Source organism: Notolepis coatsorum, assembly GCF_963971535.1.
Source record: "Notolepis coatsorum genome assembly, chromosome: 5".
In the NCBI taxonomy this organism is placed as follows: Eukaryota; Metazoa; Chordata; class Actinopteri; order Aulopiformes; family Paralepididae; genus Notolepis; species Notolepis coatsorum.
In genome coordinates this window covers 48,472,353-48,492,671 of record NC_140169.1, presented here as the reverse complement: position 1 = coordinate 48,492,671, position 20,319 = coordinate 48,472,353, and the positions used below count along the sequence as shown (strand labels likewise).

The 20,319-nt window shown below is 42.7% G+C and overlaps 2 long non-coding RNA genes across 2 annotated transcripts in view; both read right to left on the bottom strand.

The window, feature by feature from the left end:
• Positions 1-329: 329 nt before the first annotated feature.
• On the bottom strand, positions 330-1,424 carry LOC311228762. Its single transcript, XR_014619686.1, has 3 exons — positions 1,368-1,424; positions 1,018-1,062; positions 330-812 (listed from the first exon to the last, which is right to left on the bottom strand). It is a non-coding gene; the product is annotated as an uncharacterized lncRNA (long non-coding RNA).
• A 942-nt stretch (positions 1,425-2,366) lies between these two features.
• LOC311227876 overlaps positions 2,367-20,319 on the bottom strand; it is a 28,799-nt gene continuing 10,846 nt past the window's right edge. The window contains exons 4-8 of the long non-coding RNA XR_014619642.1: positions 7,402-7,502; positions 3,910-3,964; positions 3,594-3,652; positions 2,936-3,000; positions 2,367-2,459 (exon numbers count right to left, since the gene is read on the bottom strand). This is a non-coding gene — a long non-coding RNA (uncharacterized lncRNA). The remainder of the gene's footprint in view (positions 2,460-2,935; positions 3,001-3,593; positions 3,653-3,909; positions 3,965-7,401; positions 7,503-20,319) is intronic.

Below are 20,319 nucleotides of genomic sequence, written 5' to 3'. Positions count from 1 at the left end.
TCTTCGCCTTACAAGCGCGACCAATAATTCTCATTCTGTAACCTATCGTTGCTGCTCTAATAATGAATACCTCTAAATAGAACTTTCTTTGTCAAGCCGTATTCTTGTGTGGGTGTTCACCAGATATACCGTGTACTGTATGGCCAGTAATTAAAGTACATAACTAAGTAGTGGTTTAATGATACCATACTCAGGGAATTGTACCCCTCAGTTACAATATTCATTAAAGAAAGTTGATTTAATAAAAAAAGACAAATTTAATCACAGCTTTTCCCGTGTCCGTATGACCAGAGCCACCAGATCCCATTTACTTTGCATCTCTTCAGTTCCCAGATCTTCAGTGTGAACCGTGCTCCTGTGGGTACAGTTGGCAACATGGTGAGAGAGCTCATGCTTTGGCATCACGTGGCGAGCGTTAAAGGGACAGGTTTTCAGCTCACTGGCCAGTTTAGGGTATAGAGTTTAGAGGCTGGGATCTGGTGGCTCTGGTCACACGGACACAAGCTGATCTGGGTTACAGTTATGGGTTCCATCCTCCTCCCATGGTTGGCTGGTTCTGACCGCATTGATCCGGCTGGGGCTGCAACTGGTTCCATATTGGAAGGTGGGTGACATCTTGAGGAAGCTGGTGCTGCCGGATCGTACGCTCCAACGCCGTCCCGAAGAGGAAGTTGCCTTTAACAAACATCATCACACGGCCCTAGAGAGATCGATGAGTTGTTCAGCCATAAGGTGCACGAACAGCATGATTCGTCGACATCCAGAACCACGTTCGCCTCACGTCTTCAGACCCAGAAAATCCACTCCGCCACCTGTAGAGGAAACAGGAAGGACTTGTAAACGGCATCCATTAAATAAAGAGGTAAATACATTCACTTTGAGACCAAAACTGTTCAGAAAACCGAGAGTCACCACTGAACAATCTGCCGGTAATTCCAGCATTTCAGTTTAGATTTTCATCAGCACAGGTAGTGGTCAGCCATCGTGCCCAGGAAGATGAGCAGCAGGCAAACCCACCTGTGGAAATGTTCAGCTTCATTCACAACCTTGTAGCGCAGAGACCTTCAAAGATAAAACAGACGTAAAGACAATTATTGTCAGAGAAGAAAGTGGATAACTATCAATTTACAGAGAAGGCATTTTAAGACTCAGAAAATTGGACCATAAGGATCGTCAGCTGTTGAAACATCAGACTGTACTTTCTACTTTCATCACTGATGGCATTTACAGGGCATCTGCAGGCGTCAACAAGTTTCACTGAAGACCTTTTTAATAATAATTCAATTGAGAATCTAATACTAAAGCCTTTTTAATCCCCCGCAGATGCCCTGCATTTAAGAGAGCTGGTCAGAACTACCGACGCTCACCTTGAAGTCAACAAGTAACAGAACGGTTCCCTTCATGGCGGCTCACAGACGACATCTAGGAAGACAAAGGAAACGGTTGGTGAAATGGAAACTTGAAGACGATGACACATCATGCATCAGCCAGTGCAGGTTTGAAGCCTCAGAAGAATTGGTTGAAACAAACTCGTCAGTTGTCGCATCGGACGGCACTTCCTATACCAGGTTCTCATCACAGACGAAAGGTTTGAGAAACTAACAGCTAACATGAACGCTCACCTTGAAAAGCACCAAGTAGACAAACAGCACATCCTTCTATGGCAGCTCAGGCTTGTAAATGACATCTAGGAAAACAAAACCGATGGAAGTTGGTGAGACGTTAACATCCCAGTCCATTGAAGACGATACAGTCTGGTCACAACCAGGTCATGTTCAGAAAACCGAGAGTCACCACTAACAATCTGCCGGTAATTCCAGCATTTCAGTTTAGATTTCATCAGCACAGTATTTGATGGCAGAGAAAGAGTTTAAGCTACAGATGGCGAGACTAGGATGGGCTAATAATTACCTAGCAAGCACCAAGTTGTAATAGAGTGCATCTTATTCTGGCCAGAGGTTCTTCTACAGCTGACTGCTTGCATTCAGCAACTCTGAAAAACAAGATGGAAGAGGTTGATGAGAAACAGCACAATCCATTTCACTGAAGACGAGGACAAGTCCAGGTCATGTTCAGAAAACCGAGAGTCACCACTAACAATCTGACGGTAATTCCAGCATTTCAGTTTAGGTTTCATCAGCACAATGACTGCTGCAATTCACAAGAGGTTCAGTGCTCGTTAAACCCACCTCTGGAGACGTGATCTTCAGACAACTCCTCTGGAGACGTCACCTTCAGACAACTCCTCTGGAGACGTCACCTTCAGACAACTTCTCTGGAGACGTCACCTTCAGACAACTTCTCTGGAGACGTCACCTTCAGACAACTTCTCTGGAGACGTCACCTTCAGACAACTTCTCTGGAGACGTCACCTTCAGACAACTTCTCTGGAGACGCCACCTTCAGACAACTTCTCTGGAGACGTCACCTTCAGACAACTTCCTCAGGCTGAATCCCAACTGTAAGAAACAAAACGAACGTTATGAAGGTGATCATATGATTCACATAGAAGCCAGTGCAGGTTTGAAGCCTCAGAAGTTACAGAATCGTCAGTGTTGCATCAGACTCTTCCTATTACATGTTTACATCACAGACTAAAGGTTTGAGGAACGAAAAATGTAACCCTTTCAGTGAAGAACCATATAAGTCAGTTTTAAAGTTTGACAGACTATGTATCGGCAGTTGTGAAGTTAATCTAAATCACTTGGGTGTGATATATCACAAGAAATTACTCAGCCTCTACCGTCTTAACTATGAATGAACACAACACTAACTTACCATCTTTAGATAATAAAGTACTCAACCTCCTCTACTGTGTTGAACTATGAATGAACACAACACTAAGTTACCATCTTTAGACAACGTTTGAAAACCTTGTTCAACTGAACTTAATATGGTTCTTCATCAGAGTTACTCGATTAACATGAACACTCACCTTGAAAAGCACCAAGTAGACAAACAGCACATCCCTTCATGGTCATTCAGGCTTGTAAATGACATCTAGGAAAACAAAACAAAAGTTGGTGAGACGTTAACATTCCAGTCAATTGAAGATGACAGTCTTCACAAGTTGCGAGTGCTTAAAATATAATAGCATTAGATCTAAATAACACGTTGATCGTCAGTGAGTTGCTTCCAGTCAACATGCACGAAACAGATAATTTGTTCATACATTTTTCAAATAGACGCTAGATTATCGATATTATATGCGTCATCATGCACAAACGGAAGCGGCGTCTGAAAAATCGCTTCTCCGTACTTCTCGGGTTTGGTGCCGAGCATGGCGAGTTAACCCGACTTTTCTCGGGTCTGGCCCCGAATGTGTTAATGTAGAACAAATGGCTGAAGAGAGCATCATGCAATAAGTCCTGCGATCAGAGGTTAGACCAATCAGTCATGAATTGTCAGACTGGGGCGGTACTAATTAACTCATCACTTCCAGGAGGAAAAACAGTAGGAGTGTAACATTTATTAAAAAATTCTCAAACCGCTACATCAGTCCATTTAATACAAGCAAACATTGAAGCAAATTGGCAAACGAGTTTAACCTTTCCCAACTTAATATTTTACAAGAAGCACCATCAAAAACACACCTTGCCGTTTCCCCAGTTTGTCAGCTGTTGGAGGCCAAAGACCAGCAGAATCACAAGACCTGAAAGAGATTTCTCTTAGTACAATGTAATGGTAAAACAATGTGCCATTAATTAGTGGTCTTGGATCAGAGACACCAATCAGTCATGAATTTTCAGACTGGGGCGGTAATAGAAACTCATCACTTCTCAAAGATTTAGTTTAGGGACTAGGAAAGAAATGAGAAATATTAATAGTGTCCAGTGCTACAAAATGCTTAACGAGTTTGCATTCAACAGTTCACTACCACATATTTCTGAATGAGAACACAGCACATACCAGTCAGTTAAAACGGGACCACAGGAACTCTCAAGACAGAGCGTCCCATCTGCACCTGTCAACAGAAGACATTTTAAATTATTTAGACTAGAAAGCACCAACATGCATACAACAGCAGATTCTAGTTATAGTGCATTAGATTCTCATGAGAAGCACTGCAGGACAATCCGTTGATTTACAATAGTTTGTTGCGGATCAGAGAGGGGTATATCAGTCACTGCTCCAACACCAGTTTTTACATGTCAATCAGGATTCCAATAATAGCCCTTTCACACCGCCAGCTCTGCTTCTAGCTCCAGCTCCGTTCTGGAGCCTCTGAACCTTGGTGCCAACGTTCCACTGTCTCAGTCATCAACGCAGGGTGTTACTCAGGCGGAGGTAAACACAATGCGTGGAGAAAGGCTTAGCGAGTCAGCGCACACTGTATAAGTTTGAAATTAATCGTTCCAGCAAAGTTGGCTTCTATTATTCGAATTACTTGTTTTAATGGGTATCATAGTAGTAAGTCCTACTGTAGAACATGACATATGGTGTATTGTACTCGTGCTGTATAATGTGACAATACATTTGAATTGGATCTCATCTTGAGATCGCTACCTGTCGAGTAGGGCTGACCCCTAGATTTATATGCAGCCTTCGACACAGTCAACCACCAGATCCTCCTCGCGGCCCTCGCAGGAATGGGAGTGGCTGGCTCTGCGCTGACATGGCTGTCATCATACCTCAATGACCGCTCCTACCAAGTGTCATGGAGAGGGACCCTGTCGGCCACCCGCCCCCTGCGGACGGGTGTCCTCCAGGGCTCGGTTTTAGGACCCCTTCTCTCACTGGGTAACATTATCACGTCTCATAGCTTCTCCTACCATTGTTATGCCGACGATACTCAACTCTTCCTCTCCTTCCCTCCCTCAGATATCCACGTCTCTAAGCGGATCTCGGCCTGTCTGTCCGACATCTCCGCCTGGATGACGACCAACCACCTCAAACTGAACCTAAGCAAAACAGAATTGCTCCACCTGCCGGCCAAATCCTCCCCCCTGACCGACCTTTCCATCACAGTCGAGAATGCAGCTGTGACTGTGTCCCCGACCGCCAAGAACCTTGGTGTTGTCCTCGACGACCAGTTGAACTTCTCTCACATCGCAGCGACAACCAGAACCTGCCGATTCCTCCTGAGCAACGTCAGAAGGATCCGCCCCTTCCTGACAAAAGAAGCCACCCAACTCCTCGTCCAATCAACAGTCATCTCCCGCCTCGACTACTGCAACGCACTGCTCGCTGGCCTCCCGGCCACTGCCACCAAGCCTCTTCAACTCATTCAGAACGCAGCGGCCCGCCTGATCTCAAACCTACCGAAGTCGGCCCATGTCACCCCATTTCTTAGGGACCTGCACTGGCTCCCCATTGCTGCACGTATCCGCTTCAAGGCCCTCGACCTAGCATACCGTGCGGCAAAGGGAACCGCTCCCGCCTACCTCCGGTCAATGGTCTCTAACTACACACCCTCAAGACCCCTACGCTCTGCATCTTCTGGCCGCGTCAGACCCACTCCTATCCGAGCTCCGGGAGGGTCATCAAGGAGAACCTGCCTTTTCTCAGTCCTTGCCCCACAATGGTGGAATGAACTGCCCACCCCAGTTAGGACAGCCGAAACCCGTCCAATCTTTCACCGTCGACTAAAGACGCACTTTCAATCATTATCTGAAATGGGGGGGAAAATAACTCTAACCCTACTGTCATGCACTTGTCCTAATATACTAACCTACACTGTAGCTGAGGGGTACAATTCCCTGACTGTATTGTTAGATATGATATTTAATACCACTACCTCATGTACTTTAACTTCTGGCCACCCAGTACAAGATATAAGTATGATGAACACTTTCCCACCTGATGAAACGAACCAACACAAATGGACCAAATCGAATATTTAATACAGCAAAGGGTGTATACAACATTCACTTAATTACATTTATGATTTGAAATGTTGAGTATGCACTTTTATGGCAAATGAGTATTCGTAGGTAAATCAACATTGAATGTCCAATCTCTGGTTGCGCAGGGAGTAAGTATACAACCTGGAATATTTAGGAAACGATAGCTATGGTACTTAAATTATTATATACAACCAGGGGGTCCCGCTGGTTGTAAGACAGTAGGAGGGGGGGGTTAGAGAAGCCGCTGGCGGTATCCCATCTGGCCGACGGTGTCTTGGGAGAATCCAAAGTCTTAGACACAGTGCCCACAGAACCTCGGGCAGCAGACGAATACAGCTGGACCCTCTGTGGAACGGTATCTGCCGGTCCACAACGGAGAGACGTGGTGCGACCTCACGTGTAGAGCGCCGCCTCACCTGTAGTCCTCTCCGGGGGGGTAATTCCAACACTCGACAGTGTTGGCCTTTATCCATGGAATAACCAAAGCACACAAAGCATAATCCAAGAGCCGTGGAAGGCTCGCCGTCGTCGGGTAGAGTAATCCAATATACAGGTCCAGTCGCTCTTGACCCGGAGCTCCTCGGATGCAATCACCACTAGGGGTCTGACCAGCCTGGATAAGCGTCCAGATAACGTCAGGAACGATGGGGGTACTGATAACTGTAGAACTCGAACCGAACGATGCACCATACATAAATAGACTATTATTAGCTTAATAGAATACGTCCAACTCGACGGTATGGTGCCAAACTATGACCATTCAACTATTAATCTACACGATATCTCAATGCCTATTCTGGGCCAAGTAGGCCCTACTACACCGCACGTGCTTCGTGGGGAGGCTTTTGCGTCTGTCACTCTGTTGGAGGGTAAAGAACTGGACTAAAGGAAAGTTCTACTTTACGAGCGCCATATATATGCGCTATGAACAAATAGTACCACACGTATTTCGCCCGGCATATTACTGCGCGGAACCGGGGGTTGCCTCGACATGTTAGGCGGCACGATTGAACTTGGACCTAGGGGTATGGCAACCTGGCGCCAGGTTCTCGTCCAATGGTAGAATGAAACTATTATGGGCTGTTTAGTAGAAACGGGGATATTCAATGCATATTGTACAAGGAATATACAGGGGATATCAAACGATATACAAATACAATTAAATATATATATATAAATAAATATACATATTCGGTTTAATCTGATCCTTCACAACATACACTGTAGCACTCAACACTTTGATGAACATTGTTACTCAGCTGATAAGAATTGTACCCTTCCTGCTGTCTTGTTGTACAAAACTTGTAAGTCGCTTTGGATAAAAGAGTCAGCTAAATGACAAAAATGTAAAAGAAAGATTAATCATGTCATAACTTTACCATTGGATGAAGACTGCTAGAAGATACATGTTGCTCAACGGGTCCCGTTTTAGACATTTTATTTAATCTCACATCTGTTCTGAGCAGGTTATAGTCATGATGAGTACCAACACAAGGCAGCAGGTACACTGAGTACCAAGTACTACCAACATGAGCCAGTAAGCGTGCAGGGTCACCTCAAGTCGTTGGAAGACATCCTCTTGGATCTCAGCTCATAACCACCATCTTGGTGCTTCACTTCGGCCGGGAGAGGCTCAAAGCCACCACTCAGAAGGATCTACAGGGAGACAAAACATCCAGGCCCAGGTGTTTAGGATCCAGTGTAGATTCTGGTTTGAGGGGGTGGGGGCTTGGTAACAACACTGGGATGGGATCAGAAAGAAGACTCAGTCATTGCCCAACAACCAGCTCCCTCTTTACAGGATTCCAATAGTCACCTTACACCTGAAGTTCAGGGTTCTCTGTGACATACTGGGCCAATAGAAGAGGGGACGTACACTGGCTTAAGGAGGAGACGATACTCCACGACTGATTAACCTGTGGTTCATCACTTCCAGCATCCCAGCATCATCTACATTTTAGCTGACGTAAAAGAGTTACAAGTTCTGTACGACAAGTCAGCAGGAAAGGTACAACTTCCCTTATTGAGGCCTTAAGCCATCGACTTGAGAACCCCTGCCATGAACCCTTAAATTGTGGTCAAAAGTGGCACAATACTAAACTAAACAAATGGTGACTCTTGGAATTTATATCAATTTACCATTTAATTTTCCACTGGATGAAGATAAGTCGCAGAATGTTGAGACGGGTCCTGCTCTAGACATTTTATTTAACCCCTTTTAACCCCCTGAGGTCTAGAGTTTCTAGCTCCACCTTCTCAGAATATTCTCTTTTTTTTGTTACATAATGTAAAATTACAGATTCATACCTTCAAAATAAGCCATCAATTGTCACATTTGAGATGATAGTTTTCAATCAATGTCCTATCAAACATTCTGGTACAGTCATTACCAATTTGCAGCAGGAGCCTCTGAAGATAATTCAGTGAATTCAGCTAATGATAAGGGAACTACACTCCTTCCCAGAATGCAATGTGATGTCAATGTCAATGTCAATGACTAATTCACACCATGAAACAAAGGCCCAGCAGGGAACAATTACGGCTGAATGGGGGTATAGTGTGACTGATCAATACAGGCAGGCCTACAGCAACACACTTTGATTTGATGCCATGCATACACACACTAGACAGAGGTTTAGATATTTAGATAGATATATAATAGTAATATAATAGAAAGAGAGAGAAAGAAAGAAAGATACAGAGAGAGAGACATTTATAATAATAATAATAATTATTATTAAATAGAATCATTTTCTATAGGCTTGCCGTGGTAGTCAGTGATACTGGTGTATACACACACTAGATAGACAGAGGTTTAGACATTTAGATATATATAGATATATAATAGTATAGTAATAGATAGAGAGAGAGAGAAAGAAAGAGATATATACAGAGAGAGACATTTATAATAATTATATTATTAATTCGTTTTTTTTTTTACACACACACATGTGTACATGTCCACGGATGTGCGCTTGCCATAGTGATTGATGACACTTCACAGGCATGTCTTTAGTATAGGTTAGAAAGCAACCTGGGTTCTCAGACAGACAGACACAGAGAGAGAGAGAGAGAGACAGAGAGAGAGACAGAGACAGAGACACAGAGACACAGAGACACAGAGACACAGAGACACAGAGAGACAGAGAGACAGAGAGACAGAGAGACAGAGAGAGAGAGAGAGAGAGAGAGAGAGAGAGAGAGAGAGAGAGAGAGAGAGAAAGCTCCCGTCTGGTAGAGATTTGGGCTCTACTGAGCCTACCTTTATAGTTGAAACGTTGCAATTTTTACATCATGCGTAAGCTGTCAACTAACTAGACAGAAAGAAAGAAAGAAAGAAAGAAAGAAAGAAGAGATAGAGGGGGAGAGAGAGGGATATAGAGGAAGAGAAAAAAAGAGGGAGATACAGAGGAGAGATGGAGGGAGAGAGAGGGAGATATAGATAGACATGAAACCTAGTTATGTAATTTCATCTTTCCTTGTGACAATAGTGTCACCCACTGTACAAGAAATTCCTTCTGTAATGTACTGATTTCTCTGTTTGAGAGAGAGAGAGAGAGAGAGAGTGTGTGTGTGTGCAGGGGAGTAGCTGGGGGGGGGGGGGGGTTAGGATGATTCCAAGGGCCCAGCAAATGCCCAATTTTTTTTTATAGATTGGGGGCCCCACATTTTTTAATAGATTGGGGGCCCACAAATTGATTCTTTCATGGGGCCCAGAATCTCCAGCTACGCCCCTGTGAGCGCACCTGTCATCACCGTGATGCGCGCTTGAATGAACTGCGAGATAACTAATAACTCGTACACACACGCACTCTGTCTCTGCCATACAGTAGTTATGTTGTTTTAGCGCGACGTGGGTATATACACGGGCGAGGATGAAAAGCATGTTAGACTACTTTTAATTCATAAATTAACGTTCGGTTGGGTCCGCGTGTATTCTCGAGAATGATAATAATAATAATGCAGGGCCTCTTCAGATTATATTATCAACGACAGACAGTGAGAAACACAACCCCCCCCTCTCGCGCTGAAGAATATGCATATTAGATCACTCAGTGATTAACACCTATGCGCTGTTTGTGTGTGCGCGCGTGCATGTACGTGACGCGTTGTAGTTTCGGGGAATACAGGGATATTTAGAACTATACAATTTAGCAAGAATTAAACATATTTACAAGTCGTATTACGTTTAGCAAGTAAGGATACATATAGATTACACTATATGCACTCGAAATTGTCTTTGTTCTATTTTAACAGATTTTTGAAAAACGGGACTTCCTGAGCATTTGAGAGAGATTCTAATTATTTTGTTCTCCGCCCACGGGAGCAATAAGCCCCGTTGACTCCTAAGGGTTAGTTCAGTGCCAAGCACGAGATTGGTCGGGTTAACTCGCCATGCGTTGAGTGCCAAGACCCGAGAAAACTCGGGTTTTAATCGTTATTTCTTTTATTAGCAATATCCATTAATTTCTCATTGGGAATGGGTCCGACCTCGAAAAGGGCAAATACCGCCGCCTATCGTCTCCCGGATGGTATTGCACATCATTGGATTGGGTGGGGCTGTGCATCAGAAAAAAACCCGGTCCGGGGTTTTCCCTTCTCTGGCAAGCAGTATCTGTTACCACATTCACTGGGGAGGCTCGGAGCAGCTTTCGATTATGTGTTTTGGAATATAACGTTGGATCAATAAACGCGATCAATATTTGGAATGGCGATCAGGAATTGGATTAATATTTTTGCAGAACATCTGATGTGAGGTAAGGAATCTATGTTACCAGTCTTGGGTTAATCAGATGTTTTTTTTCTCAGCCATCGCAGCGTGTATGACGTTAGCGCTGACCAGGTCATGGATAGATTTTTCAGCCTGCTTCTCTAGCGTGCATAAGTACACATACTATCGATAATCTATCGTTCATTTGAAAACGATAAATCAGCCGAAAAATTACAACATGTTTTGTGTATTCCACTAAAGAGCTATTATCGCGGAATTTCTCTGGAATTACTAGAAATCTCTAAACCTATACTCTTATTCAAAACGGTATAAAATGGAAATGTACCAATGAAAAAACAATCCCGTTTCATACATGTTGGCTGCAAACAAGTCATTCATAAGCGAGGGGTGTTTTAGACATAGCCATAATTTAAGATGTAGTTTAAGCGTTCGCAAATTTCCCCGGCCTCCCATTGACTTCCTTACTGAAGGGACCAGTCAGCTCTGATGGCCAAAATGATTGACCACCTTTGTAGCCAATGAGATTCAACAAGTAAACAGAAATGATTACACAACTTTTACTTCAGTGTGTTCAAACCTCTGTAACTCATTTCATTAGCACTCGATTGATTCTTCCCGTTGTGGAAGAAAGATCAGAATGTTTCCTTTCGACAAAGACCAGACTCGTGCTTTAACCTCTTCCACCGTGCCATTCATCATGTGCTTTAACCTCTTCCACTGTGCCATTCATCATGTGCTTTAACCTCTTCCACCGTGCCATTCATAGTGTGCTTTAACCTCTTCCACCGTGCCATTCATCATGTGCTTTAACCTCTTCCACCGTGCCATTCATCATGTGCTGTAACCTCTTCCACCGTGCCATTCATCATGTGCTCTAACCTCTTCCACCGTGCCATTCATCATGTGCTTTAACCTCTTCCACCGTGCCATTCATCATGTGCTGTAACCTCTTCCACCGTGCCATTCATCATGTGCTTTAACCTCTTCCACCGTGCCATTCATCATGTGCTTTAACCTCTTCCACCGTGCCATTCATGATGTGCTTTAACCTCTTCCACCGTGCCATTCATCATGTGCTTTAACCTCTTCCACCGTGCCATTCATCATGTGCTCTAACCTCTTCCACCGTGCCATTCATCATGTGCTCTAACCTCTTCCACCGTGCCATTCATCATGTGCTTTAACCTCTTCCACCGTGCCATTCATCGGCGGAGCGCAAATGACATCACGTCATAAATCAATCTGTCTAGACTGTCTGACAAAAGTATCGTTTTATTTGTCAAACGTATTAAAGTAATAATTAAATTAAAATAAAAATAATCTTGATAAAAAAAAAAAAAAAAAAAAAAAAAAAGGCAATTTCACCCCCGGCCACCAGGGGGTGCAATGCACCCCCTGCACCCCCATAAACTCCGCCCATGATAAACATCATAACTAGGGATGCACGATAATTATCGGGCCGATATCAGCAATTATGACGTCATCCCGATAACATTATTAATAGCTCCGATAATATAATATATTTTTGGGTAAAAAAAAATGCGGTGTGGGTGAATTGGAATGAAGTGCGTTTGTTTTGGCTGTAGGCTCCTCCCGTTTTACCAGCGTGTGGTTTAGGAACAGGGCGTTTTACACAAATCCAGCACTCCCTTTCTTGGCTGTGACGTAGCCACGTAAGTTTCTTGAAGCAGCGCGGACGTCAACAACAAAGATGGCCGCGTCGGTACTCGCAATAGTTTCAGAGGAAAAAGTTTGCTTGCTATTTGTAATAAATGCAATGCAGAAGTTCCACGAGGAGGGAAAAGGGCAACAACTTGTAATACATCCAGCCTGACGGGTCACCTGCGGCATCACCACCGCTACGACGGTGTGTTATTGTGTTAACTTAGAAGCCTACGACGACGCGAGGAGCTAAGCAAAGCTAGCCCCTTTCATGGCTGTGATGCAACCCTCGGTTGAACGCAGTCACTTATTGCTCCGTAGTAGCCAGGTTAATTTGCACCACCAAGGACTGCTAGCGGCTTGAGCCCTTGGGTCATTTCTGTCAAACTTCTTTAATTTAGCAAACGACTCGTCAATAGGTACAAGCGTGCTCGCGCCGTCGTCGTGGGCTTTTAACACCGTGGCGGTGGTGATGTTGCAGGGCTGTGTCCACTAAAGCCTTTTTTTCAAGGCTCCGCTTTGAAAAAAGAACAAAAAGCTTCGAGCGTCTTAGGTTGGATGTATTATAAGTTGTTGACGGATTGTGAATTTTCATTTGGAAAAATAAATATGGTCACTTATCAGTCAACTGTTGTCTTGGCTTTTGTTTCCGTTGTCTGGTTAGGTCAAAACTAATAATAATAATAGTTTGGATTTATATAGCGCTCTTCTGACTCAGAGCGCTTCACAGAGTCCAATATTCGTTCATACACAGTCATACCGGTGGTGGTAAGCTACAATTGCAGCCAGAGCTGCCCTGAGGCAGACTCACGGAAGCGTGGCAAATAATCATCGCCTACGGCCCCTCCGACCACCACCAACATTCATTCACATGCATACGAGGCAAGTAGGTTAAGGGCCCTTTCTCACTCACGCTATTCGTTTCTATTTCGTTCCGTTCTGCCCGTTCCGAGATCAGATGCGGACTCCCCCCCCCCCCTCTCCCCCCTCTAGTTTGTGTACACACTTCAGTCTGGGTGCGCTCTGGGTTTTGTTTACGGTTTGCGTTTTGAGCTTGTAAGCTTGCCGTGGTTTTTGCTGTCGCCTATGAGCCAATGAACACAAGGGTATACTTGCGTCATCTAGTACGCGACAAGTCGTTTCATACACAGATCAAGAGACGCAATGGAGATGGAGACCTTCATGATGATGCGTCTACTCTTTTGGAAGCAATTCCAGAAACGAAATCGAGGAACCAGCATATCTCAACGCAATCGAGGTGCCACTGCCAACATATCTCAACGACGGACTACAAACGACCACAACCGTCGGCGTCAGCAGCGACGGCTATTTTCTCTAATCCATCAACCTTCCAGCATTTTGATTGCCTCAGGCGATTTCACGAGAGCGAAGCAGCGGCAATAACTGATTTTCTTCTGGTGCTAAAACAACAATTGCGTTCATCAACAAGGTGAACGCAATTGTTGTTTGAACTTCCGGTTATGCACAATAGAACTTCCGGTTATGCACAATATGTAGTGCATGCATTTTGCAATTGCTCCGCTCCCACCAACGTTAATTTCGTTTAAAAACATTATTTGGACAGTACAGAAAGAGAATAGACTACATCGTATGTATTGATAAGACCTTCTACTAACCATATCAAAAGACAAAATGGTTAAGGATAGAAAGACGGTAAAGAAACAAACTACGGTAACTTCAGCGTCGCGGGACGTAACAAAACAAAGAAGACGCGCTCTAACCGACGCGGGTTCTGAGCCGACGGCGACAAGCCCCGAAGAGGAGAATGAAGAGGAAAATATACCGGGACCATCGATTGTGGTCCCCGACGAAGAGACAATAAATGTCAACATAACAGATGAGACAGAGATGAAAGAGATACATTGGGAGGTTTTGTATCAGGTTTTTATTATCAATTACTAACGTCCTCGTACGAAACCCTTCAACTAGACAATGTCTGGAGGAGGGATATACCAGACCTGGAAAATGACTTTGATTGGCAAGGAGCCTGGGCAAATGTCCGACTTACATCAAGGAACCCGGATCATCAACAAATCAATCTGAACTATATTCACAGGACATACTTGACTCCTATAAGGCTGTGCAAAATGGGGCTTATACAAGACTCCAAATGCTCCCAATGTACAAATGGGGACGAAGGAACATTTATGCACATGTATTGGGACTGCCCACCAGTTAAGGCATTCTGGAAAGATGTGTCCCAACAATTATCAATACTCGTATTTTGGAATATACCTGTACACCCCGCGGTATTGCTATTGAATGATGTTTTTGAGTTTGCAGTGAACCCACAACTAAAAAGATTGGTTTTATCGGGTATCACAGTAGCTAAAAAACTGATTGCATCACGTTGGTTTCAACCGGAAAAAATGTGCCGGAAAGTGTGGTTTCTTACATATCTCGATGTGATATATCAAGAAATATCAACAGCAAGAATTCTGGGGCTCAATGAATCCAAAATGTTAATGTGGTTAGAAGTGGTGGAGAGAATAAAAGCTAGCCTATAATGGTGATGTCTGGTTAGGAGTGAGGGATAATGGAGGTACTATCCAAGAGGGGGTCCGGGAGGGGGGGGTTTGAGCTGGAGCATATGTGTGTAGGGTTTTAGAAAATAGGTATTAGGGGTATATTATATACTAACATTTATATAATTGTAACTTCGCTGGATATACACGGTATACGGTTAAAATGTTATTATTGACTATTTTTGTTTTATCCTGTTTCTGTACTTGCATATATTTTAACCACCTTTACTGAAAGTTTCATTATACATTGTGTGTTGAGTACTGACTTTTAATAAGTTTTGTTTTGCAATAATAAAAAAAATTAAAAAAAAAAAAAAAACAGATGACAGGAACAAGCTCCGTGAAAAATAGAGCAACTGATTTGGAAAAGATAATATTAGCACACAAGTCCAGCGTCACCGTCACTGTACCTAAATCAACAACTGATACAAGCAGTACTACCACTCCACCCGATTTCAACACACTGACTAACCTGATGATAGAACAGTCTAAACTGATGAAAGATCAGATTACAAACATCGAGGCGCTCAAAGCAAACGTCGATGAGCTCAAAGCAAACGTCGATGAGCTCAAAGCACACGTCGATGCTAAATTCGATCGCGTCGATGAGAAATTAGAAGAAGTCAAGAAAGCGATCGATACACAGTCCGAGCGAATCACGTCAGTGGAGAATACGGTGACAGATATTACACGGGCAGTCAAGGCGAACGAAGGTGGCATGACAGAGATGGTAAAAGAGATAGAAAGTGTGAAAGAAGAATGCCGTAGGGAAATACAAGTGGTTAAAAACGAAGCGACGGAGAGGCTACTAGAATCCCAACGCTACCACAGGCGGAATAACATCCGCATTGTAGGGCTTGATGAAGCAGTAAATTGCGAAGATGCCAACTTTCCAACAGTGCTATCAGCGATTTTGGGTAACAACGATCCAAACACAGTGCCAGTAGTGGACCATGTTTACAGAATCGGTCCTCGGGGGCAAAGAAGCATCGGACCAAGAGTCATCATTGTTACTCTGCGGAATACTTCAATAAGGGATGACATCATCAAATTTGCTCGCAACCAACGTGGGAATCTGAAATATGGTGATAAATCAATATTTATCTACGAAGATTTGAGCAAAGAAGCCATCATTCGACGTCTACCATACAAGGAGGTGATGCAAAAGCTGTTCAAATCTGGTCACAAGCCAAGGCTATCATACCCGGCGCTGTTATCATTCGTGGGCAGTGACGGCCACAGGTCTGGTGTATACACACCTAAAGAAGCTGAGGATTTTCTGAATCGAAATGGAGCAAATACCCCAAGGCAGGACGACAATGCCGAAAACAGATAAGCCTCTTTCTCAATGTATACCAATGTTAGAATGACTTTATTGTGTTCATCAAGGTAGCAGACGATATGCAGGCCGTCTATAACAATGTGTACTGTGTATAATACGATTCGTAATACATTATAATTTCAGACTCTGGTCTCTGGGGAGACAAATACATATCATTGCAAAAAGATCTATCTGGAATATTCTGGGTTTATCGCTCAAATGCCCTGGGTCTCTTAGATCATTCTGGAACATAACAATAGTCTATTGCACTAGTATACTCTACAACCTTCTAGAATATAAGGCACCATGACAACGAAGGCCTACAACTCTAACAATAAACATCCGGTGTGCATACACATAGCAGATAATCAATTGAATGAAGTTCAATCAGTCCTTAATAATACTTTAAAAATTAACCACACCTAAACGTATGAACACTTCAAGGTTATTCTAACAATTTAAGTAATCACTCCATTGATGAAGTGACTGGCACATTGAAGCTCTAAAAGGCTCTGCTTTTCTATTTTTTCTAATCTGTTAATTCGGTTCTAGTGGCTTCTCCACGTTGATTATTACTCTCTCTTATTCCTTATCTATATCTTTCCTTTAATTTTTATTTTATTTTTTCTTCTCATTACTCTATTTTTTATATATATTTTAACTTACATTGTTCTTTTCCACTGTTCTTCACATTAAGGTGTCAATATTGCTCTACAATCTTTTCCTTTTTTCCTTTTTTCCTACACGTTAGTAGAGGGTTCAAATGAATATGTCGATGAAAGTTTATTCTCTTTTTTTTTTTTTTTTTTTTTGTCATTTATCACAATATTTCATTACAGTAAGGGAAGGTGCAAGACCAAAAGCGACATTCTATTGCAATAGAATGGAAATGTTAAATCCTATGGCAATTAGCATAGGAAGATTAGGATTACAATGCTCAGTTTGGGCAATCCGGTGGACTATGGGAGAAAGTCAATCGCGGAGGATGTGTTTTTGGAACACAGGCCTGTACGACTTTCTGGGCGAGGGGAAAATAGGGGATTTTTATTTATATATATATATGTTTTTAAGCTCGGCTCTCAACGGGACCTCATTAATTGGATGTACATCTATTGTAGCTTCGCACTCCAGAAGCATTACCAAAAACTACACAAAAACATGCATAGATTATGGCTAGTTCAGGGTTTCCGTTAGAATTTTTTTTTGCAGGTCTGAGTGTCCGGTAGATTTCAATCTACCGGACAAATGGGATAAATTCCGGTCAGAGTTTATTGAGCTTAAAAACAATTGATATGCCTATATAAAGAATGACATCATCAAGGCATTTATAATATTTTAACTTAAAACTAGGCTACTTTTGCGTATATACAGTCATTAATATATTCCAAATAAAATAAGTCCCTCGAGACTTCGTGCTGCTGCCGACTTGAGGTGTCGGTGGGCAGTCTGCCCGACCTTAATAAACAGCAGTCTGTTATAATCACATTTTTATGAGCTAACGAATTCCGTTATATTGGACATTTATATTAATTATATCAAGCGAAGAACTGAACATTATCGTGGGTTTGCGTGATTTATATCTCCACCTCCCAACGACTTGGTGCTGGTCATAATGTCCGGTGAAAATAATTCCCTCTAAACACAATTTGATTATTTGAATTGTATTAAAATAGGCTAAAATTAAATAGCCTATGCGATGAACGAAACAATCATTTGTTTCATCGTTGCTTCACCAAGCAGCCGGTCTAATAATGACATTCTGTTGTCAGCGCGAGCTGGCTGCTGATATATTTACGTGAAGCATGGAGCAGCAGTGTTTTTAGGTCCGGTCTGGAAACCGCTCAGCAGCGCCCCCACCCAACAGCTGAATTGCCAATGGCTGAATTGGAGTACTGCACCCTGCCGGCCGGCAGATGGATGCTTCTCGCAAATATATCAGCAGCCAGCTCGCGCTGACAAGACAATGTCATTATTAGACCGGCTGCTTAATGATTGTTTGTTTCGTTCATCGCATAGGCTATTTAATTTTAGCCTATTTTAATACAATTCAAATAATCTAATTGTGTTTAGAGGGAATTATTTTCACCGGACATTATGACCGGAGAGATTAAATATGTCGGACTTCAACAGATTTTGCCGGTCAAAAACCGGTAATTACCGGCTAACGGAAACGCTGGGCTAGTTTGAATATAATGGTATGGAACACCGGTGGGATAAACAAACACAAACGCAAAAGCTTGCTCACGCTGATGAAAAAAGAACATGTGGACGTGGCTCTATTAAGCGAAACGCACATTTTAGAGGAAGACATAAATACGTTAGCGGATAACATATACCATAATATTAGTCACTCTTCTTTTGTTACGAGAACTAGAGGGGTAGCCATAGTCGTCAGACGCAAATTAAATATCGAATTGAAAGGGGTATGGTCGGATGCTGAGGGGCGTATAACTATAGCTAGGATTATACATAATAACAGGAAAATTGCGTTGGCAGCGGTATATGCCCCAAATTTGTACGAAGTAGGTTTCTTCACTTCACTAACCGGAGAAATGTTAAACCATCCCGAGTACTCATATATAATAGGTGCGGATTTTAATGCCATTTGGAACCCAAGGATGGACAAAACTTACCTTACCTTTTCCAGCGAACAAAAAAATTCATCTAAAGCATTAAAAGAATGGTCAAAGTCAACAGGGGTAATTGATTTATGGCGTTCACTTAATCCCATGACCCGTAAGTACTCCTGTCGTTCGGCGAGACACAACACACTATCCAGAATTGATTACGTCTTTGCATCCCCGAGAATATTTGATAAATATGAAGTGGAAATGACACCCAATGCGCTATCAGATCACTGCTACTTAATCTTGAAAGCAACATTTGGTACACTATCTTCCCGGGCCCCAAGATGGCGTTTTAATTCTATGCTGCTTAACAACAAGGAATTCATTACACAAATTAAAGAAGCTCTCACAGTATTCCTACGGGATAATGCAAACGCGGAGCAAGACCCCAGAATATTATGGATGTCGGTAAAGGGTATGATCAAGGATTTCACGGATAGATTTTCCTCCATATTGCGCAAAAATCAATGCACAAAACTGTCTGAAATGGAAACGCTTTACTCAACGCTTTTTAATTCTTTAAAATACAACAACTCTACTAGACTAGAAAACCAAGTTAACATTCTAAAGACAGAGATCAAAGCAATATACAGACAAAAATCGGAATTGCAAATACGCAGCACAAGACAACAGCAGTACTTCCAAGGTTCTAAACCTAGTCACCTATTAGCCATGCGATTAAGAATTAATGCAAAATTTGCAGATATAACTGCCATTAGGAAACAACAAGCTCTTGTAACAGACCCCAAAATAATAAACAATACATTCAAAGAATTCTACTCCGATCTGTATAATTCAGAAACGACCTTTGATCAAGACAAATTAGACACATATCTTAATCAAATTACTCTCCCTAAACTTTCGGAGGACGACGCTAAACAGTTAGAAGCACCGATCACACTAGAAGAACTCAAGAAGGCCATATCCGGAATGAAAAACGGTAAGGCTCCGGGAATTGACGGTATCCCATCAGAAATGTACATCTCTTGCTGGGACATATTTGGACCCTTATTACTAAATATGATCTTATACTCAGTCAAAGAGGGGAGCTTCCATAAACACCAAAATATGGCACTCATTTCAGTTCTTCATAAAAAAGACAAAGACCCCACTGAGTGTGGTAGTTACCGACCTTTAAGCCTCCTCGGAACCGATGTCAAACTGTACTCTAAGATATTAGCCATCAGATTGCAAAAGCATATGACGTCTTTAGTTCATCCGGACCAAACAGGCTTCATAAAAGGTCGCCTGATCAATGATAACATAAGGCGAATACTGCACGTACTAGATGCAGACAAAGAGGACACCACACCTAAGGCGATGCTATCCCTGGATGCTATGAAAGCATTTGACAGGTTGGAATGGTCGTTTCTATGGGCAGTATTAGAAAGGATGGGGTTAGGAAAAGGATTCATTGATATGATTAAAGTACTATACAAGGACCCATCGGCCAGGATTACAACAGGCACATTCATCTCCAATATCTTTCCGATATCACGCTCAGCCAGACAGGGTTGCCCTCTTAGTCCCGGACTATTCGATCTATCATTAGAACCTTTAGCACAATTTATAAGACAATCCCAAC